A 21,283-nucleotide genomic window follows, 5' to 3' on the forward strand; every position below is an offset into this window, starting at 1 on the left:
GTATAATAGTAGCTCTATTTTTAGTATCCATTGATTGAGAAATTATGCTAGTACAGTCAGTAACCTTTTAAAACAAAGTTTGATGTTATGAATCATAACAGCATTTTCGGACGTGTAACGATATGTATTCATGAGGGGGGCAGCGGGAGGACGACTACAGAGTCAAAGGCTCTGTAATTACTTTATCTATCCTTCTTTTCCATGGGCAGCCCCCTCCCCCAGGCTCGCACAACCCACGCTAGTGCTCTAGAACATTTCTTCCAAGTCGTTCTGGCATCTGCTTGTATGCTCCCTGTGGTGGGCACCTCACTACCTCACTACTTCATAAAGAACTCCACTGTATCCTTGAGCTGCTCTTCCTAATATGATGCTTCTTCCTCCTATTGAGCTGGAATCTGTCTCTCTGGTTTTCACCCTATGGGCTCACTGAGCACAGTTATAATTCTCTTAAACATGACAGCCCCTCTTAAGGGGGCACTTGTGCTCTCCACCCTCAATAGGGTCAGATGGAAGTGGGCCCAGAGGAGGCTGCTGTGAGGATAAAAGCTGTCGGAGTGGAAAGATAAGAGGGTTTGCCATAGATCCATCTTGGGAAGTACCAAACTTCCGCCTGACCCTATTGAGGGTGGAGAGCACAAGTGCCCCCTTAACAGGGGCTGTCATGTTTAAGAGAATTATAACTGTGCTCAGGGGGCCCACTGAGTGCCACTGGTCTCAGGGGGATAGAAGAATACAAGCCAGGAGCCTGAGGTGCCCGTTAGGAAGCAGAGAGATGGAAACCCCAAAGCTGACTGGGTCCCAGTAATTCCAGGCTGATATGATCATGGTGAAGAATTTATTCACCCAGGGGCTTACGTTGGCCAAACTTAGGTGCAAGTAAATTCCTGAAATAATATCTCAATGTCGTGGGAAAAGCACTGATATGAAAACTACCAGACCTACAAGCAGTTATTATTGAGGACCTCCTCGTGCAATCTCAAGGTTTTCTCAAACATGTTCTCACATATGATTCTCTATTTATAAAATCACATGCCTGTGCGTGTACACCCACACCCCCACCACACGCATGCAGCCCATTTCCATTTTTACTGTTTTCTTCAGTAATGAAACACATGACTTTTGAGCTGGCATGTGACTCCCTTAGTTCTGAGGAAAGGATTTGTGAGAATACAGTGCCCTGGAAATTTCCATTTCCTTCCTCCCACTCTTCCCGACTGCCCCCATTTCTACATAAACATCCTAGCTCTTGTTCATTTATTGCACAAACATTCTTTGGGTGCCTCTTATGTGCCAGGTACTGTTTGAGTCTCAGTGAAAGGGTGGGTGCTGGAAAGAACCCATCCTAGGATTCAGGCTTTGTTTGGAGATTTGGGGTGGGGGTTTCTAAAGAAGCAGGGGTCCGCTCGAGTTGGGTGCTGTGAGAAAGAGGGGACAATTATATGATTGGGTATCTCAGTAAATCTTACCTGGGGAACACAGATTGGAGCACAGATAACTCTGTGGTTGGAAAAGAAGTCACGGTCCCTCATTTTAGCCAAGAGACAGTGATGTTTGATATTTTTGGGTGACATAGGGACCTCGTTTTCCATCTGTGCTCAGCCCAAGTGATGAAGTGGCCTTGTTTTGTCTCACTTACCCACAGTCTCAGAGTAGCCTTGTCTGATGTTAGGATTTTGTGCGATTGTTTATGGACCCCAAGAGAATGATATGGCCCAGCTGTGCGTGCCCAGCTGGCTTCTGGATGGCAGGGGCTGCTTGTTTTTCTTTGTTAGGACTAGAAAATGGAGATCTAACAAAAGTCCCTGCCTTTGAGATGCTCACAGCCTGGAGGGAAGCAAACATTTACAATACTACATGAGAACAATGCAATTATTATTATTGCAATAATGGAGGTGTTAGATCTAGAGAGGAGAGCTGAGGAGACACAGAGGTGGGCACCAGGGAATGCTTCACAAAGGAGGGTATATTTGATCTGGGACAAAGGGAGAGAGAGAACGAGAGAGAGAGGAAATCCTTTATGTGCGTGGCAAACTCTGTGCTCCAAATTATAAATTCAATTCAAGCCACAGCAACTTCGCCACTGGAGACGTTTTCTTCTCTTTCTTTCCAGAAAGAAAAATAGCCATTCTATTTTCATCATTGAAATCGCCATTTGTCATTCTCAAGGTGCCTTGGTGCCTTTGTCTCTGCCGTCAGCTGGCAGCAGCGTTGCTAAAAATAGCTGGCAGAGGGAACCGCTTGCTACACACTAAACATTAAAAATAGAAAGGGAAGCACTGGTGTGAATAATGCATAGGAGAGAATCCCGCTCATGCTGGCCTCCAGGTTCTGCGGGGGCCTGGCTCTGGGCAGAGCCCCACAGGGCAAGGAGGATTATAGTGTGGGTTTTCCTCCTGCTTCAGTGAAAGGTTGGCCCACAAATTACAGCTCGCTACTCCGCCTGCCTGGGGTGGGGAGGGATGAGAAGAGACGGAGGCTTGGACCAGCATCCTCGAATGCAAATTAGGAGTCTAATTTGTAGGCACAAACTCAAATGGCGTCCAGAGCCAAGACCGAGGTGGGCATGGGCCTGTGACAGGGCAGTGAGTGCATGCCCTATATAAAATCATTAATTCCTTGAAAAAATACACACTGCTAGCCAATCAGAACTGGTGTCCGAGGGGGTGTGACTCTGAAATCAGCAGATTATGAGCTCTGCAAAAGCCAAGAGCAGCTCAAAGTTGAGACCCACATACATGGGCCAGAGTGAATTTCTCCCCACATCTGTGGACATTGTAGGCTCCTGAGCAATCTTGTTGAATAACCAAATGCTCTTACAAGGACACACACACAAAATTTCCCTTATATTGTCTTTGTTCCCCAGGACCAGACGCTAGTTTTATTTCTGGCAGTCCCAGACTGTCAGTGCTGCAAAAACTCAGAATGGTAGGTACATTAAAGAGTGCTGAGGTCCAGAGAGGGGAAGGAAGTTGTCTCAGGTCACACAGCACCCCAGCCTCACAGGGAGGGCTGACTTGCCTCTTCTGTCCCTGACTTTGCCCTCCCCAGCAGGTCCTGCTGGGTGTCTTCTTTACATCCTTGGTGAAATAGGAACGTTGTTCCCAAATGCAAACTCCGTCTGCCCCTCCAAGCCCTGAGGCAGATAGGGTTGGTTCATCCTGTCTGATCTAGCATGTCCCTCAGTCACATCATGCAGTCCCTTACTTGTCCTGGGGTGCGGGGCTAGAGCAGGCCATGCAACCTGGCATTGCCCCTGGAGTAAAAGGTCTCCTTTGCATCCATCTAGGGAGCTAGGGTTTGATTGTGTTTAATCAAGTCTTCTAAGTCTCCTTCTAAGAGAAAGGTAACTGCTACTACAGAGAGTGCCTCTCCTTCCCCAGGGGCCTCCTTCTCAGCCCAGGCCCGGCACCCTCTCCTAACTAAGAACACAGCTTTGGAATCAGCTTGGGCTCCAATCTGGTTCTGTCCTTCCCCATCTGCTCAACGTTGAGCAGTCTATCTAATACCTCTGGCTCCAGTTTCCTGCTACTAAAGTGGGACCCATTCCACTGACCCACCAGGGCTGTTGCAGAGCTAAGACCGCTGACCGCAGTGGCCGCACACAACTGGCGCTCAGCAGACAGGAGGCGCTGCCCCTTCCCAGAGCACTCTGCCTTTCTGACTGCATTGCCAGCCCACCAGATTCCTGACTGACAGCTAGGTTGAATCCCAGGTCTGTCACACTCTCCCCAGGTGGCCTCTGGTAATTGTGACCTCTGGTGTCCATTCTCTTGCTTGTAAATGAAGGTGATCAAACCTTCCTTGTGGGTTGCAGAGCAGGTTCACACCAGGGCCATCACAGAGTAGGTGCTCAGTAAAGAACAGCTGTGCTTATGCTTCTCCTCCAGGCCTCCAGGATGGGAAAACGATTTTCCTTGTAGGAAGCCGAGGAACTGGCATCGGATATGCTTAATTTGGTGACAAGTCACCTTTTATTTTTCTGTCTTTCCCCACAGTTCACTTATTCAGTCATTCTTTTACTCATTCACATATTCTTTCATTCATTTGTCAGAGGCCAAAACTTATACTCTGGGCTGGATCCTCTGGGGCCCGGTTCACGGGGACTGTCCCGTGTCAGCATCCCTCCCAGGAATTTTTTGTCCCCGGAAGATGTGGGTGGTTGGTTACCATCAGGTGAACATCTGTCCGTGTTTACTGCAGAAGAGAAGACTAAGGGGATCATAGGAGCTGTTTTCAAATATCTGAAGTGTCTCGCGTGTAAGAGAAAAGCAGGTGGTCCCGTGTGGCTCCAAGGAGCAGAGGCAGAATAACTCAGTGGAGACTGTGGAGGTGAGAATACTGAAAGGCGGATTGTCTTCATTCTAAGCACCTTTTTTCTAATATCAAAACTGTCCAAGGGTGGAATTGGCTTGTCATGGAAGGGAACCCAGCAGAGGGGTCACGTGGTCTGGGCCTGGATGGCAGAGCTGGCTGTGCACCCTGGCTCTGTCTCTCACCGGCTGTGTGGTTTGGACACATCAGTGAAATCTCTCTAATCCTGCTTCCTCATCTGTGAAATGGTGGTAACACCAGCACCTACTTCCCTTGCTGTTGTGAAGCTTAAAGGAAATGAAGCTAAGTCCTTAGTAAGTTCCAGGTATAATTACCGAGAGGCAAGGAGCTCCTTTGTTCGTCACTAGGCTGCACAGTCCCTTGGCACAGGTGCTCTAGGAGCATCCAAGGACTGATGCCGCCAACAAGGAGGGCCCCACTGAAATTTTCTTCCTGGGCAAAGATTCCATTTTGATTTGATTTCGTAAAAGATGTTGCTGATAGGGCCATTGCAGAGACGGATGCTTGCGATCATTTTTGACAGACCTTCCTTATAAAGCTCTTTGGGGTTTCCTTAAAATACACTTCACTGAGCTTTAAAATGAGAAGCATCTATCTCCTCCCAGCTGCCTGGACCTGGGGTTGTTTCTGCCCTCAGCCACTTTAATGAAGTTGTTAGAGTGACAAAGTGTGTTCCCGGCCATAGCTTGGGGGAGGCTCGGGTCAGGAAGATGCTTTTCAGCAGTAGCCCCGGCTGGGATGGAGCCGTCAGCCCCCGGGGTCTTCTGTCTCCCCCACCTCCCACCTGACCCAGCGTCAGGGAGGCTGGGGCAGCTTAGTGACAGTACGGTTTCAGGCCAGAACCATGGCCGAGAGGATAAAGGACCAGCTTTTCATTTCTTCTCAATGTTTGGCATTTAACAAATGGAGGTATCGCTTCCCTACAGAAAAGTGAACACGTCTTTAATGTACATCTTGATGATTTCTTTATAGGTGTATCCCCCCCATGTAAGCACTGCCGAGATCAAGGTATAGAACATTTTCTTCACCTCACAGACACCCGTGCCCTTCCCCAGTCAGGACACCCACCCGCCCACCATAGGTAACCACTATTTGGACCTCTAAAACCGTCCATTACTTTTCCCATTCTTGTTCTTTGTATCAATACAGAGGCACAGTCTGTACTCTTTTGTGTCTAGCTTCTTTTTATTAACATATGATCTGTGAGATTCACACATGTTTTAGCGTATGTCAATGGTTTGTTCTTTTGCATTACTGTGTAGTCACCAGTTATACATCTAAATTATAATTTTCCAAAGTTAAAAATGTGACTCTTCTACAAATGTTACTTTACCATGTATCAAAGATTTCGTTCAACTCATTAATTTATGGGTGACTGAGTAAAACATTAAAAACAGGTCCCAGTGTGAATTTGACTTCCTGAGATGTATCTTCTCTACGAGAGAGAATCTGTTGGCCTTGCCATGAACAGGAATCACTTTAATTGCTACGAACAGGAAACATTTGCATTGCTGTCTGTTTTCCATAACTTCTTTCCCTCCAGAGTTGTAAACTCATATAGTCCATAGAAAGAAAGACGTATCCTCTATATAGTCGAAAACCCCCTGGAGAGTTTTCTAGACAAAACCCAGCATTGCACTAGAAGGACACCCAGGGAGCTCTTTGGCTCTTTTCCAAATATTAGAAACGATTTCCTGACAATATGAACGTACCTCAATGTATTTATCCATTTGCTTGTCGATGCGCGTTTGAGTTACTCACAGTTTGAAGTTATCATGAGTAAAGCTACCTTGGGCATTTTTTGTACATGTCTTCCTGTGGACATATGCACTTACTTCTCTTGATAAATACCTAGGAGTGAAATTGCTGGTTCATAGAAAAATTGCACATTTAGCTTTAGTAGATACTGCTGAACAGTTTTCCAAAATTCTTGTAGCATTTTCAACCCTGTCCCTGCCCCCCTCTGTCCCCGCCCCCCCACTAAGATATGTATAATTCCAGTTGGTCTGTCTCCTTGCCAGCATTGGGTGGTGTCAGTCCGTAATTTGAGCCATCCGTGGGTTGTGCAGGGACCGTCTGTTGTTATCACTCTAAGTCAGGAATTTTTCTTCTTCCATGTGCATTAGAATTACCTGGGTTGCTCATTTAAAATGTGGATTCAGGGATCCCAGCTCAGCCCCAGAAGGTTTTGATTTAGTGGTTCTGGGTTGAGCTCAGAAATCTGTACCATGAACAAGCACACTTTATTACTAAGGAAGGATTCTGTGAAATGCTGATGGAACAATCCTTTACTGTGTAATCTATGGGTTTCTGTTGTGCTTGCCTTTCTTTAGTTTGCATCCTGCCAGGAGAGAGGGTGAGAACTCAGGTCAGCTCCCAGATTTCTAAGTGTGGAATAACGATAAGAACCACCTGTTATCTCCATTTTCAAACCAGTCCTCCGAACTGAGACCTGGGTTTCCCATGTTGCCAGTAGGGTCATTAAGATTCTGAGGGGAGGTTAAAAAAAAAGAAAGAGGTGAGGAAAGGAGGTAAGGAAATTTGCTCAGGAACTCACGACAGAGGATCGGGGCTTAGGATTGTCCTATCCCCTATCGATGATTTTTCTAATATACTCATGGTTTGGACACTTCTTTGTTTTTAAGTTTTGGTAGCAGAGGCCTTCTTTCTCCAAGATGAAGTCTTCAGTCAAATTCCAGTGTATGAAACACATCATAGTCAGGAAGCTAGGGTGGAACTGCGGCCTGTGTGACCGCTCGGATCCCAGGTGTCCTCCTGTTTCACCTGCTGAGGGCCTGTGACCCGCCCCTGGGCCCTGGGACAAGAGCTTGCAAACCACGGGGTCCAGCCCTGTTCCTCAGAGGCCCTGAACACAGAGGCACAATGTATATAACCCTCCATTTTTATTTAGTTAAGAAAATTCCCATTCCTAAAATCTGGATTCTCCTTTACTGAAACCTAAATGTAACCTGAGTGCAAAACACAGCCCGGCGAATGGGAGAGCAGGTTGCTTAGAAAGGCAGCAGCTGTTGTGGGATGGCAGTTAGAGGACCCGAGAGGTATGAAAACAGAGAGTCCCAGTGGCAATGGAGTCTCTTGGGGCTTCATTGCCAAAAGCAGGTGGCAGAGACCAGAGGTATTATTCAGAAAGGGATTACTCCCAAAGCCCAAATGAATCGGTGTTACACCCTGGGGGCTTGTCATCCTCGGATGGCCAGCTGGTCTCATGAAAGTTAGAGACCTCTTGTAGCGTTCTTTGCCGTGCTGGCACTTCACTGTTTAGCTCTGTGACCTTGGACCCGTCATCTCATGTCTCTCATGCTTAGTTAAAATCGGTGCCATTTTATCAAGAGCGCTGGCCACAGAGGGGAGAATGAGGATTTTGTGACATGCATAGCACCCCTGGGAGTTCCAGGCCATGGGAGATTCTCAGTAAACATGTGCTTTCTCCCCCGACCTCCCATCAAGCAAAGTGTGCGACCTGACCGTCCATAGCCGTGTGAGAACTGTGTTACGGTGACAGCGGCGTTACTTTCCTGTCTGCTTTCCCGCTGGGATTCAGATGAGCCCTTCCACACTCTGCACATGGCAAAGGCAGGGAGGGCAGGGGTGACAGCAGTAGGAGGGAGCGGAGAGAGACGTGTGTGCAGCCAATTCTGTCCACATGGGAGGATGAGATCATGGTATCATCTGGTTCAGGGGCAGAAGCAGCAGCCCAGCGGGATGTAGCTGTAGGTACCTGCAAGGCTGACTTGTGAGAACAATAACCACTAAAACCCACGGAGCCCTCGGTATGTGCCAGGTACTGTGCTAAGCAACTTACATGCGTGACCTCCTTTATCCTCACAACAACCCTACAGCGGAGATGCCACGGTCATCTCACCCTGCAGATGAAGGAATTGGGGCTCTGAGAGTGGAGGGCTCTTCCCTCAGGTCACTCCGCTAGCAGGCAGTGCCATCGTGCTCACCTGGGGTCACGTGACAATACCAGTTAAGGCATTGCATTTGTGACTGTAACAGAGGTTCAAGTACAGCGGCTTAAACAAGTCAGCAGTTAACTTTTCTCATGTGTCAATCTTAATGTCAGCTGTCGGGGGCCAGGCTCCTTCGATCCTGTCACTCAGCCATCTCTAGGGTGTTGCCCCATCTGCATGGTCCCTGAGGACTCACGGTCACCTGCTTATGTCAGGTGTCAGGAAGGGGTAAGGGAGGAGGAGAGACACTTTACCCCCATCCCTGCTGCTCACATACCATTGGCCCGAACTGAGTTACTAAGTCCTGTCTAGCAGCGTGAGGGGCGTGTGGATGCCTGTGTTAAGGTGAAATTTATTGTTCCTGTGGTTCATGTATTAATAGTAGCAAGAAGGGAGTATGAGTGGACAGCCACTCTGTTACTCGATGTCACATGGAGAGGTACTGGCAGTATACGATTAGGACTTGGACGTCTACGACAACACATTAGCCGCAGCCTAAACAAACATTTTGCAGGCACCGACCAGGGACAGGGAAATAGATGAGAAGCCGTGGGTATAGGACTTCCGAGCTTGAGCCCTGCAGGCGAGAGGATGGCGTGAATCGAGTACCTGCTTAGTGCCTGGAGCTGGCCTGGACACTCCCCAGTCATCAAGTCGTCAGCTGTCTCAACACAGCAGTTGAGAGGTGGGGACACCAAGGCTCAAACAGGTGACATGACTCGGTGAAGTCTATGCACCTAGTAAGTGGTCACTTCGAGATTCCATCCCAGCACTGTGACCCTAGGCCGGTTACTTAACTTCTCTGTGCCTGTGACTTCCTCCTGCTGCAGGCTCTGGGGGCTTTGACATCGCTCATGAAGTTGGGAGACGACTTGGCCTGTAGAAAAGCCTCCGCAAATGGTTAGACGTTCTTACGGCTGTTATTCATATTATTGTCATTGGGATTAGCACTAGTGTTACCTTTACACTCCGCATCCAATCCCAGTCCAAGGGTGATAAATGCTAGATTGGGAATATAGAAGGCTGGGAACGTCTACCAAGTGGGTAGAATCCTTTCGATGGTACAACATAAAAAAGCCTCATAAAGAAAGGAAAAGAATGTGCTGGACTTGGAAAGAAGGGTAGGATTTTAACAGGCAGAAGCAGGAGTGAGGCTGGATGAAGGAAGCATTCCAAGGAGAGGGATCAGGTTGGAAAAGGCATTGAGGACGGAAATGGCAAGTGTGTCACCGGGCCGTGAAACAGTGGAGGTGAGGCAAATGAGTGGGAGACGAGGCAGGGAAGGTGGGGTGTGCCAAAGCACGGAGCTAATTTAAGGAGGTTGGCCTTTTACCTGAAGGCAGTGGGGAGCCCTCCAAGGTTTTGATCAGCACTGTGCCAGGGGCAGATTGCCATGGCAACAGCTCTGGGGAAAGACTGGAGGGTGGAGAGGCCAGCTTAGTAACTAGTGCAATGGTTTAGGTAAGCAGTAACGAGCATCTGAATTGGGCTCTGGCTTTGGGAAAGGCTAGGAGGGAACTGAATAAGGACAGCATGGGGGGAGAATTAAAGGATCACAGTAGCTTTGGTACAGAGGGAAAGGCGGATGGAACCGTGACACTGGAATGTATCAGCCCACTGTCTGAAGCACAGGCTCCAAGTAATTTAAGCCTTGCAGCATGTGATACTATCTGCCTGTTGTGACACATTGCTACATTATTTCTTTTTATTTTTTTTATTTTTTGGCTGGCTTTGGTTAGACCTTGAACTGTTCTTCACTCACTCACTTGTTCATTTGTTAAAAGCCATGTGCTCGGAGTCTACCTTAAGCAAGTTTAATCAGTAAAGAGGTCATGTCTGGTTCAGACAACCATTTGTGTTAGCAAGGCATACGGTCGGCTGCAGTAACAAAGAGGCCCGCTATAGACTGAATAATTGTGTCCCGCCAAAATACATATGAGGCTTGACAATTAAGTTCACAAACTCGTTGCAACGATGTTGCTAACCGTTTTTGATATCAGAGGGATTATTCATGATGAATTTGTACCATCTGGACAAACAGTTCACCAAGTTTACTATTTGGAAGTGCTGAAAAGGCTGCGTGAAAAAGTTAGACAACCTGAACTTTTCACCAACAATTCATGGCTCTTGCATCACGACAATTCACCAGCTCACACAGCACTGTCTGTGAGGGAGTTTTTAGCCAGGAAACAAATACCTGTATTGGAACACCCTCCCTACTCACCTGATCTGGCCCCCAATGACGTCTTTCTTTACCCGGAGATAAAGGAAATATTGAAAGGAAGACATTTTGATGACATTCAGGACATCAAGGGTAATACGACGACAGCTCTGATGGCCATTCCAGAAAAAGAGTTCCAAAACTGCTTTGAAGGGTGGACTAGGCACTGGTGTCAGTGCATAGCTTCCCAAGGGGAGGACTTCAGATGTAACCGTAGTGATATTCAGCAATGAGGTGTGTAGCACTTTTTCTAGGATAAGTTCGTGAACTTGACTGTCACACATCTATGTTGAAACCTAATCCTCAATGTGATGGTATTAGGAGGCAGGGCCTTTGGGAAGTGGTTATGTCATGAGGGTGGAGCCCTCATGAATGGGATGAGTGCCCTGATAAAAGAGATCCCACAGAGCACAGAGCTCCCTCACCCCTTCCTCCATCTGACAACACAGTGAGAGGACGGCCATCTTTGAACCAGGAAGCGGGCGCTTAGCCCACACCAACTCTGCTGGTGCATTGATCTCAGATTTCCCAGCCTCTGTGACTGTGAGAAATAAATATCTGCTGCTTATAGGTCACCCAGTCTGTTATTTTATCATGGCAGGCTGAATGGACAAGCAGGCCCACAAAATGTGTTGGTTTGAACAAGCCACACATTGATTACTCTTTCTTCTGTAAGTTGAGAGTCAGTTCAGAGACGGTGTGAGGGCCTGATGGTGAAGGGAAATGAGCCTCCTTCTAACTTGTTCTGCCATCCTCAACACATCGTTTCCATTCCATGATCTAAAATAACGGCTCCAGCTCCTGCTGTCATGTCTACATTCAAACCAGCAGGAAAAGGTGGTGGGAGGGCTCCCTTATCCTGACCCAGAAGGTGAACACATAGCTTCCATTCCCATCCCGTTCGCTAGACCCTGTTCCCATGACCACATACCTGCAACAGTAGCTGACAAGTGTACTCTTTAGATGGGTGTCCATGCACCCAAATAACACACCTACCACTATGGAAGAAGGGGAGTTTGGCAAACAAAATCTATATGCTCAGGGCCTAGTAAAGTGCAGGGAACTTAGAAGGGACTCAATCCATTTATATTGTGAGTTAATGAAAATATCGTCATAAGTGCTGGGGATTCCAAGATGAAATAACATACCTTCTGTTTCGAAGGAGCTTTTAGTGTAGATTGGGGCTTAGACAAGTAAAGAAGCACATTGCCCTGTTGGGTAGGATAGCAGCCTGTGTAGCGCACAGAGTTTCAACAGCCGCAAAGGAGAAAGGCAAGCAATCCAACGGGCGAGAGAGGTCAGAAAAGACTTCAGAGTGAAGATGCCGCTCAGCTGACTCTGGAAAGATGAGATGTTTGCCTGGTGAGCATGAGATGTTTACCCAGGTGACAAAAGCCGCTCAAGGACGAAAGAAGAGCATCAGCCACGAGAGGAAGGTTTCGAAGCAACCGAACATACTCAGGGTAGGACGGGCATGGGCAGCGGGATGGGAGACGACTCAGGAGAAGCTGGTGGAGTTCAGTGGGGGCCAGGCCTGGGGGCCCTAGTCTTTATCCCACAGGAAACGGTGGCCCGTCGAACAGGTTCAAGCACAGATGTTTCAGGTGGCAGGTGTGTGTGTGTGTGTGTGTGTGTGTGTGTGTGTGTGTGTGTGTGAGAACATAATGACCTTTGCATTTTTGAAGATTGCTTTGGGGACATTCTGTGTAAGACGGACGAGCAGTGGGGACCAGATGAGTAGTGGGAAGCGAAATCTGTGTAGAAGCCTAGTTTTTCTTAGTAAGCCCTAATGGTCGATGCAAATATAACTTTCAACTGTCTCATATACCTCATAAATAAAGCTGGCAATATTTGCTTTGAAATCAATTAAAGTGGCAGTTGACTATTTTAAGGCCAAGGCTGACTGATTATTTGTTTTCTTTCATCAGTTTTTCTTCTAGCGGCCACATTTTTTACTTCCTGTGTTTGCGTCTGCGTCTCCTACTGAAGTCTATACACTGATATTTAGAGAATGGTTGGGTGTCCCTGGGAAGGTCTCTTTAAGGTGCATTCTGCATCTGAGCTGAATTATGAGTGGGTTGAAAAGGGATGAACCTAAAGCCTCTTTCCAGCTGAAATGCTCTTCACTGTGGGAAGAGTCCGTGGCACCCAAACCATGGAAACTCTGAGAAGTAAGGACGCTGAAGGATTACCAAGTGTCTCATGTAACAAGGAAGAAACTGAGCTCAGAGACGTGCAGTGCTGTGCCCGAGGTCACCCAGCTAAATAGCAGCAACAAAACCAGGGGCCGTTCTGAGTCCTCCCCAGTGCGAGTCTTTTCCCACTGCTAGGGTCAAGTTCACATCTCACGGCCGAAACGAGGACCTCGTTAGCCCCTCTAACCTCCGCAGATGTTTTCTTTCTCTCAACTCAGCACATATCCTGAGATGATGCACCCGCCAAGGTGTCTTTGAGTTTTAAATTTCCATGATTTATAGGGTTTTCCACAAGAGAACTTTGTGGGTATTTCTCTACAAATGCTTTGCACACCATGCAGTACACACGCACCCGTTCATTCGTTTATTTGATGAGAATGTCCCGGTCTCGTTATAATCTTCATAAGCAGCCCTTTGAAGGACGTCTGGTCCTCCAATCTCAGAATACAGCAGCTCCCAGTTTTTGACTTACAAATAATGCCACGAAGAACCTCTTTGAATCTGGGTGGGCATCGCTGATTGTCTCCTTTGGAGAGATTCCGGATGGAGAATACTGTACCAGAATGTTTCATATACATTTCACAAGGCCGATGTATCACCTTGGCTTACTCCCCGCCAACACATACCATCTGCTTCTTCCTTAGTCTTACACATCCGTAGGTGACGCCACATTGTACCCAATTACTTAAAGCAGAAACCTACTTGGTATCCTCAGTTTCCTTTTATGCACCCTTTCATTAGCCCATTAGCATGGCCTGTCAGTCCTTCCTTCCATGTACATCCTGAATCTGTCTCTATCACATCATCTCCATTATCGACACCTTGATCCAGCCCCCAACATGTGTCCTGACACCTGAGAGAGCGCCTGAGTCATCGCCTCCCATCCGGTCGTGACCTCATATTCCTTTCTCTATACGGCAGCCAGAATGATATAAAAACGTAAGTTCCTGTTATAGTGCCTCATAAAATTCTACAATGTTTATCATAGAGGTTGAAAAGCTCTTTACCTTGGCTCACAAAGTGGGGATCACCCCTGCCCACCCTCCTGCCCACATGCATCTCCTTCTACCTCTTCTCTCAATGCATTCATTTATTCCATCACATGAGAGACCTAATGACAGGCACTTGTAATGCATCCGTCAGAAAAAAAACAAAGATCCCTTCTCATGAAATTTACATTTTTACCAGGAGAGACAATCCACTTGATAAATGTAAACTTTATAGAAAACGTTAGGGGTGGTACGTGCTTTGGGGACTAGAAAAGTAGAACAGAATAAGGGGAGAGCCAGGAGCTATAGGAAGATATGACAATGATTATTGACTGGGAAATATTTCAGCAAATTTTTGGAAAAAGCAGAGGAGTGAGCTATAGAGGTATCTGAGGGGAAGCACTTTCTAGGCAGAGGATATCCATTTTCTAGACAGCAGCCATAAAAATATACTGCATATCTTACATCCTAGTTTCTGAAGTTCAGGCAATAAGCAAGTAACAAGCAAACAAGAAACTGGGAAAAGGTCAGAGTGTGATCAATGGTTTACACAGACCTGGAATAGAACGAGGTGAAGAGACTGGCTGGGGGCAATACTTTGGATTATTTACTGCAGCTAATCCGTGTACCAGACTTAGAAGGTGGGTCTGAGTGGCCTCATTGTACAAATAAAGAAACTAACGGCAGAAAGAGTTTGAATAATTTGCCCGAGCTCACTCAGCTAGTCCCTCCTTCCGTGTGTTTCCACAGAGCTCTGTCCACAGTCTGTCACCGCACCTATCCAATGGTCTCATGATTGCATGTTTTGTCACCTGAATTTCCTGGTAGGCTATGAGCTCTGGGAGGGGAGGGGCTGCCTCTTCTCGTTTACCATGGAGCCCTCAGCACCGGAGCACCTAGCACAGTGCCGAGCCCACCATGGGCATCCAGTAACATGTGCTAAATCAATGAATACAGGCCCGATCCAGAGTTCAAATTCTGAAGTCCTTCACCCTGATCATGTATTGGCTCTACAGCAATGTGGTGGTTTGAAAAAACAGTCACACATTCTTTAACACTCTTTCCATGGGGTCAGTGTCCAAATCTGAGGGGCTTCTGACTCCTCCAACCACTGGAGTATGTTGTCAGTGACACTGTGTGACTTCTGAGGCTAGGCCACAGGAGGCCACGTGGCTTCTGCCTCATTCATTGGAACCCCTGCCACCATGTAAAAAGGGGACCGGACAGGACCGTACCAGAGGGGTCGTGTGTAGGTGTTCCGGCAGAATGTCCCCCAGCTTCCAACCATCCCCGGTGAGGAAGCAATCTCGGAAGTGGATCTTCTTGTCCCACCTGGTCCGGCCCTACTCATCCTAGTCTCCCAGCAGAGGCCCAAACCTTACGGAGCAGACACAGGGCGTCCCCACTGAATGTGGGTCAGGAATTCCTGAGCCACAGAATCCAGGAGAACAGGGCTGTTGCTTTGCACCAGCAAGTTTGGGGTGGTTGGTTACATAGCAATAGATCACTGACTATGAAGCAAATCTTATTCTCGTTTTTACCTATTTGTCGTGTTTACTGTTTCTTTCCATATGTATCCTGCGATCTCCCTTACCTGAATATAGACTTCCTGAATGCAGGAATCTTTGCCTGTTTTGTTCATAGCTGTATTTCCAGCAGCTGGTAGAGTACATGGCATATCATCGTTGCTCAATGACTATTTATGAAATGAATGAATGCATGAATGGGTTTTTAAACATATACACGGAAATCGGGGAGCAGGAAAAAAAAATCACATCTTAGCCTTCTTTTGGCCAAAGCCAAAGAGAAACAGGAGGTTCACAAGATTCCCAATGACTGCAAGATAAAATCATACTGGATGCTTTGGAAAAGCCCAGATACTTCTGGAACGATTTACTGCAATCATTTTTTTACTCTTGCCGTATCTTACTCCATCATCTTCCTAGATAGTGAGAAATTTTCCATGGTTTAGGTTATGTCTTACCTTGTTCCTTGCCAAGCCTGGAAGATCCTAGAAACTCTTAGGTGCTCCAAAAATATCTAGTGAATGAGATCTCCATGCATCCCAAACCGCAGAGCCAAGTTTTATATCCGTGCAAGTAATACAAAACTGAGCTCTTAATTTGGAAAGGAAAGGATCAGCTAATTAATATGCAGTGTCAGCAGCCTTGTATATTTTATGGTTCAAAACAGAACTGCATGTCCCTTAGCCCAGTCGATTTCCTGTTTGTTATCACATTAGACCTATTCTAAGGCAGATGGAAAATTTGAAGGACATTTCCAGCCATTAAGACTGGCATAAATCTCTCAGAACTGCATATAAATATATAATACTTCCCAGTAACAGTTTTTGAAGTCAGGGTTTATGCAATTTCTTGATTAAGCAGAGGCTCTTTCATCATAATTCTGGTCTTTTCAGCTGATAAATGGGCTCCCAAAATATATAGTCCTTGGTCCCTGTTGAACTTGGTCCTATTGTGCCCCCCTTTCCAGAAGTGAAAGAGGAAATGGCCGGCCAGCCAAAGGTGACGTTTGGAAATGAGCTCACTGTGATGCTCGGCCCCATGACAGAATCTTCCAATTATGGGAGGACTGTCATGGAGAGAGCTTACTCTCACTGGATGGAGTGTTCCATGGATGCTGGCCCCTAAAAGTCAGTTGAGGAATGTGTTTTTTAAATAGGGCAGATCTAGTCCTTTGGATTTACAGGACTATGTGGGGGGGGCAGGGGGTACAAAATAACAGAATACTCATTGCACACCATCCTGAGGGATCATTTTATGTAAAGAATTTCGAGAAATATTTTAAATGAAAAGAAGATACATATAGTATGGTGCATACAAACAATAAATGGTGTACAATATTTAATGGATTGTTTTCATGTGTTATTTCATTCTTATTTTGCCACAAATAACTAATAGGAAAACTTTCTGGTAAACAACCAAAGATGAAGAAAGAGGGCTCCCAGTTTGATAACTACTTGGGGCATCGTCCCAGGGTGGGAAGTATATATAAAGTCACAGAACAGGGAACCTCCCTGTGAATAGGGCTATGTCCAAGTGGGACCCTTTATGGTCTAGGAGACAGGGAACAGATTGGGGGAGCACTGATTCCCCAGAATTGGGGGCCCAAGTGTCATCCCCTCCTGCCCTAAATCCTTTTGTTCTCCCTCACCTGGGTATGGCCATCCTCACAATCAGACCTGCCACTACCACTTATGAATTGCTCCCTCTTGTGTTCGGTGCTGTGAACTACACTTTACAGCAGCTCTGTGACTTTATGTCACCCTCCTGGTCCCTACTGACACAGGGGTTTGCAAACCCTGGCCAGGATTTCCACTCACGAAGCCTGTTTGAGGTGGTCTCAGAAAATTTACAAACTAACGCCCATAAAAGGGAGCCTTAACTCAAGATAAACACACACACACACATACACATACCAACTTGGCTGTTCTTCCTTTGAGGAAGAAAAATGACGTATTCTTTTCCATTTTATTCTGGATCAATTAGTAGCGTGCAAAGAAAAGTCAAGACAATTAAATTCTAAATAATGCGATGTCATACATGTGTTAAATCAGGGGTGTCCAAACTTTTTTCAACGTTTCTCACCAAGGGCCATATGCGGTAAAATACACAAACAGCACTCGAGGTGAAGTATGGATTGCCTCACCTGGTTTATTTAAGTCAACCAAATATAGTTTTAGAATTTGCTGCGGGCCAATTAACAATGGATTGCGGGCCGCAGTTGGCCCGCGGGCCGCACGCAGTTTAGACACCCCTGTGTTAAATCATCTCACCTTTCAATAGTCTCTGAGTAAGTTGCCATGGATCTAATACTTAATATATAACATGGTGGATAATAATAATGGAAAATGAGGTTCAGAAAGACTAACAGTGGATCAGATGGCGATAAAAATGTGGTCCATCTGTAATGCAGCAATAAGTCCTCTGGGCCTCTCTAGTTAGCTTGAACCTCACCACAACCATATGAGGTAGATGTTATTCATATCTCCATTTTCCCAAAGAGGAAACAGAGTATGAGAGAACTCACAACGCTTCCAAGGCCACTGAGCTTGAAAGCGCCAAGTTGAGCCTGAAACCCAGGTTTTCACAAACTCAAAGCTGTGCTATTATCACTGTTCTCCTATGAAACGCCTGAATCGTAGCACCTTGTGTTATATGCACGTTATCTGGGGAAATTTTTATCCCATCATGAAGAAGAACATTCTGGTAATGAGGACAACATCTTCTGGGCCTTGGAGAAAAATCTGGGCTTGAATCTCTGCTCAGCCATTGTTCCTTGACTTTGGGCCATCTGTATATATTCTTAAAAGTACATTTGTGTAATAACCACTTCCTTGGGCAGGTGTGACAACCACCTGCCCAATGAACAAATGAGGTAAGAAAGGAAAGGTGTAGGCCTTGTCCGCACAGCATGCACTCAGTAAGTGGTGAATGTCTTCCGTCCTCAACAATAGGATTCCTCTGGAGGCAACTTGTTGCAGATGCAAAGTGGAAACCAAAGGACTCAGCAAATAATTGAACTGAATTAGCATTCTATAGGCCAGGTTCATGACCCCTTAGTGGGGTGTGAAGTCACTGTAGAGGGTTCATGCTATGGGCTCCATTGTGTGCCCCCCCCACCCTCCCAATTCATATGTTGATGCCCCAACCTCCAGTAACTCATGATGTGACTTATTTTGGAGGTAGGGCCTTCAAAGAGGTGATTAGGTTAAAATGAGGCCTCTAGGATGGGCCCTGTTCCAATCTGACAGGTGCACATGTGAGAAGAGGAAATTTGGACACACAAAGAGACTCCAGGAGTGGGCACACACAGACAAAAGACCCTGAGAGGACATAGTGAGAAGGCAGCTCATTGCAGAGAGAGGCCTCAGGAGAAACCAACCCTGCCCACACCTTGATCTTGAACTTTACATTTGTGAGAAAATAAATTTCTGTTGTTTAAGCCACCCAGTCTGTGGTGGGGTTTTTTGGTTTTTCTTGTTTTTTGTTTGTTTTTGGCATCGGTAGCAAATGATATAGGTTGAAATCACCTTATAAAATATGGAACAGCAAACATCAGAAGGTATCACCTTAGTTAGCGTGGCACTGTTTTAGTTAGTTATGAGTATATTGTATTATGTGGACGGGGTTGTGATTTAAAATGTGGGTCGCTGTCACTGAAGGGAGACAAACACTGACCTTGACACCCCAAAATTCTCTCCTAATTTGGATATCATAGTAATGTAATTATTATAATGAATACGTTAATATTCGTAGCATACCAGTTAATACATAGTAAGTGCATCCAAGTGCTGTTGACTCTCTTACTCCTGAAACATCCCCTCAAGCTAATTCTTCCTGTTTTCCAGGTGAGGCTGAGGCTGGTTATGTGACCTGTCCAGGGTCAGACACTGAGCCCACAGCTGCCTGTCAGAGGCCAGGGTTCTCCCTCCTTAGCATCAGTGGGCAGCTACCCATAATCCTCCATCTGGTTACTTAACCCAGGCACCGGCTTCCCCTCTGCAAAGAATCAGTGATGGAAATGAGGGAGACCTCGGACTTAACAGGCTCTGTGCATGGTCATTCACGAAGGGTCCAGTGGGCCTGTTAGGATGGCCGTAAGAACATGGAGCATTCTCCATTGTGCAGGGAGCTTTTCCTCTTGTCTCCAAGGTAAACGGAGCATCAGGATATCTGTGGGGGCAGGTAATGAGTAACAAAGGTCTAGTCCATCCGGATGAGGAGGTGAGCAAATGGCCCGGCCCTCCTTGTCTGAAGATGCTGTGAGCAGTGTCTGCCTGGAACATTCAGCCCTGTGCCACGAGCGGGCTCCGGGCCAGCTGCTCTTGAATGCAGGCACATGGGCTCATTAGCTAGGAAATGGCAGTGGGTAATTGGAATATGGAAATGGCACGGGCAAACAGGGTGTTTGAACAACCAAGACCCCGAAGAGAAGGAGCTTAATTTGATGGAAAGAAAGAACAGACTGCCCAGGAGCCAATTACTGGACCCAGAGGAGGGACGCTCAGCTTAGCAGGGAACCCAGTCACGCTGGAGGGAGGCTGGGACGTTGGGTGGATTTGTTTCTGCCTCCCCAATGCCAAGTGACCCTTGATCCAGCCCTCCCCTTCCAGATACCAGTCCTTGGGGACTCTCCTCCCTGAGTACCTTTTGCAGCCATTCCTCCGGGACCTGCCACCACTTCCCTTCTGGACTTAAGCATCTCTCCGCTGGGCTCCACCAACAGTCTGGCCACTGCTCTCATTGAATTGGTTCTTGCCACTAGCCCCCTCTGCTCCAGAGTCATCAGAAGGCCCTTTCTAAAACCTCCTGGGATTGCATCAAAGCGCCTGGTGGTCAGTCCCCAGGTTTGTAAGCCTGGTACACAGGGGAGCCCGCCCTACATGGCCCCTGCTGCGTTCATGCTGCCTCCTGCCTTCTGAACTTCTTGCCCTGCAAACCGCATGCTCTGCCTTGACTCTGAGCCTTTGCATATCCTGAACTTTCCACCTGGCACAGGATTCTCAGCAAGTAATATGACTCAGCAGTTAAAAAAATATAGACTCCAGAGTTAGGTAACCTGCGTCTGAATCCGAGACCATCATTTCTTGGCCATGTAACCTTGAACTTAACCTTCTCTATGTCATTTTATCATGGTTAACATAGCAATAACCACAATGCCTACCTCGTAACTTTGTGGCTAGGATTAAATGTATAAATAGGAAGCAATCAGCCCAGTGCCAGGCATACAGTAAGCACTCAATAAAAGTAAGTAACGGTGATGACGATGAATGAGCATCTGTCATGAGCCAGGTCACTGAAATGCAAAGACAATAGGGAGAGGAGTAAATTGTTTTGCTTTTGTTTATCTCATCTCTTCAAGTAAATATGGGATTAATTACTCAATTTTCTTTTATTCCTCCTGTTTCCCATAGAGAGAGAGCGCGAGCGCGAGCAGTGCATGAAACAGGCATTCAATAATGCTCACCGGAAGGCTGAAGGAATGAATTCATTAAACAGATGAAGTGAATATTTTACCTAATATAATCATTTAAGAGAGAAAGACAAAAATTACATTAAGAAACACAAAATAAATTTAAAGGTTAATACAAGAATTGCACAATGCAAAGCAGGGAAAAGAAACAGTTTTCTCAATGGAGAACAGTGGAAGCTGAGTCCTTTAATTATTGCCATCTGGAGTGAAGGTGAGCGCCATGTGGCTCGGAGCGCATGCGTTCCCCGTCATGCCCGACTTGAGCTGCCTTCCACAGTCATATGTCCAGACGCCTTCGAGTAATGTAGTAAATGTTCCAGTCTGCAAAGCTGTCCATCATCGTGGATCTCTGAGTGGTGCTCGGACCAGGTCTGAAGCAGGGAAGGTAGGAAACACTGTCTCATTTTATAGATGAGGAAACTGAGGTTGGATACGAGTCCAGCAAATGGCCCACGGTCACGAAGCTCAAAGTCACCAGGCTGGGACTAGAATTGGGGTTGGGGTCTAACTTCCAGACTTGAAGGTGCCCGCATCCCCTGGGTGACATTTGCCTCTCTCTTCTTATTCATTCCCGGA

The 21,283-nt window shown here is 46.6% G+C and overlaps 1 long non-coding RNA gene across 1 annotated transcript in view; it reads left to right on the plus strand.

The window, feature by feature from the left end:
* LOC141567803 (uncharacterized) overlaps positions 1-20,869 on the plus strand; it is a 34,610-nt gene extending 13,741 nt beyond the window's left edge. The window contains exon 5 of the long non-coding RNA XR_012490647.1: positions 20,649-20,869. This is a non-coding gene — a long non-coding RNA (uncharacterized LOC141567803). The remainder of the gene's footprint in view (positions 1-20,648) is intronic.
* The last annotated feature ends 414 nt before the right edge of the window (positions 20,870-21,283 follow it).

Source organism: Rhinolophus sinicus, linkage group LG12 (assembly GCF_036562045.2).
Source record: "Rhinolophus sinicus isolate RSC01 linkage group LG12, ASM3656204v1, whole genome shotgun sequence".
Lineage (NCBI taxonomy): Eukaryota > Metazoa > Chordata > Mammalia > Chiroptera > Rhinolophidae > Rhinolophus > Rhinolophus sinicus.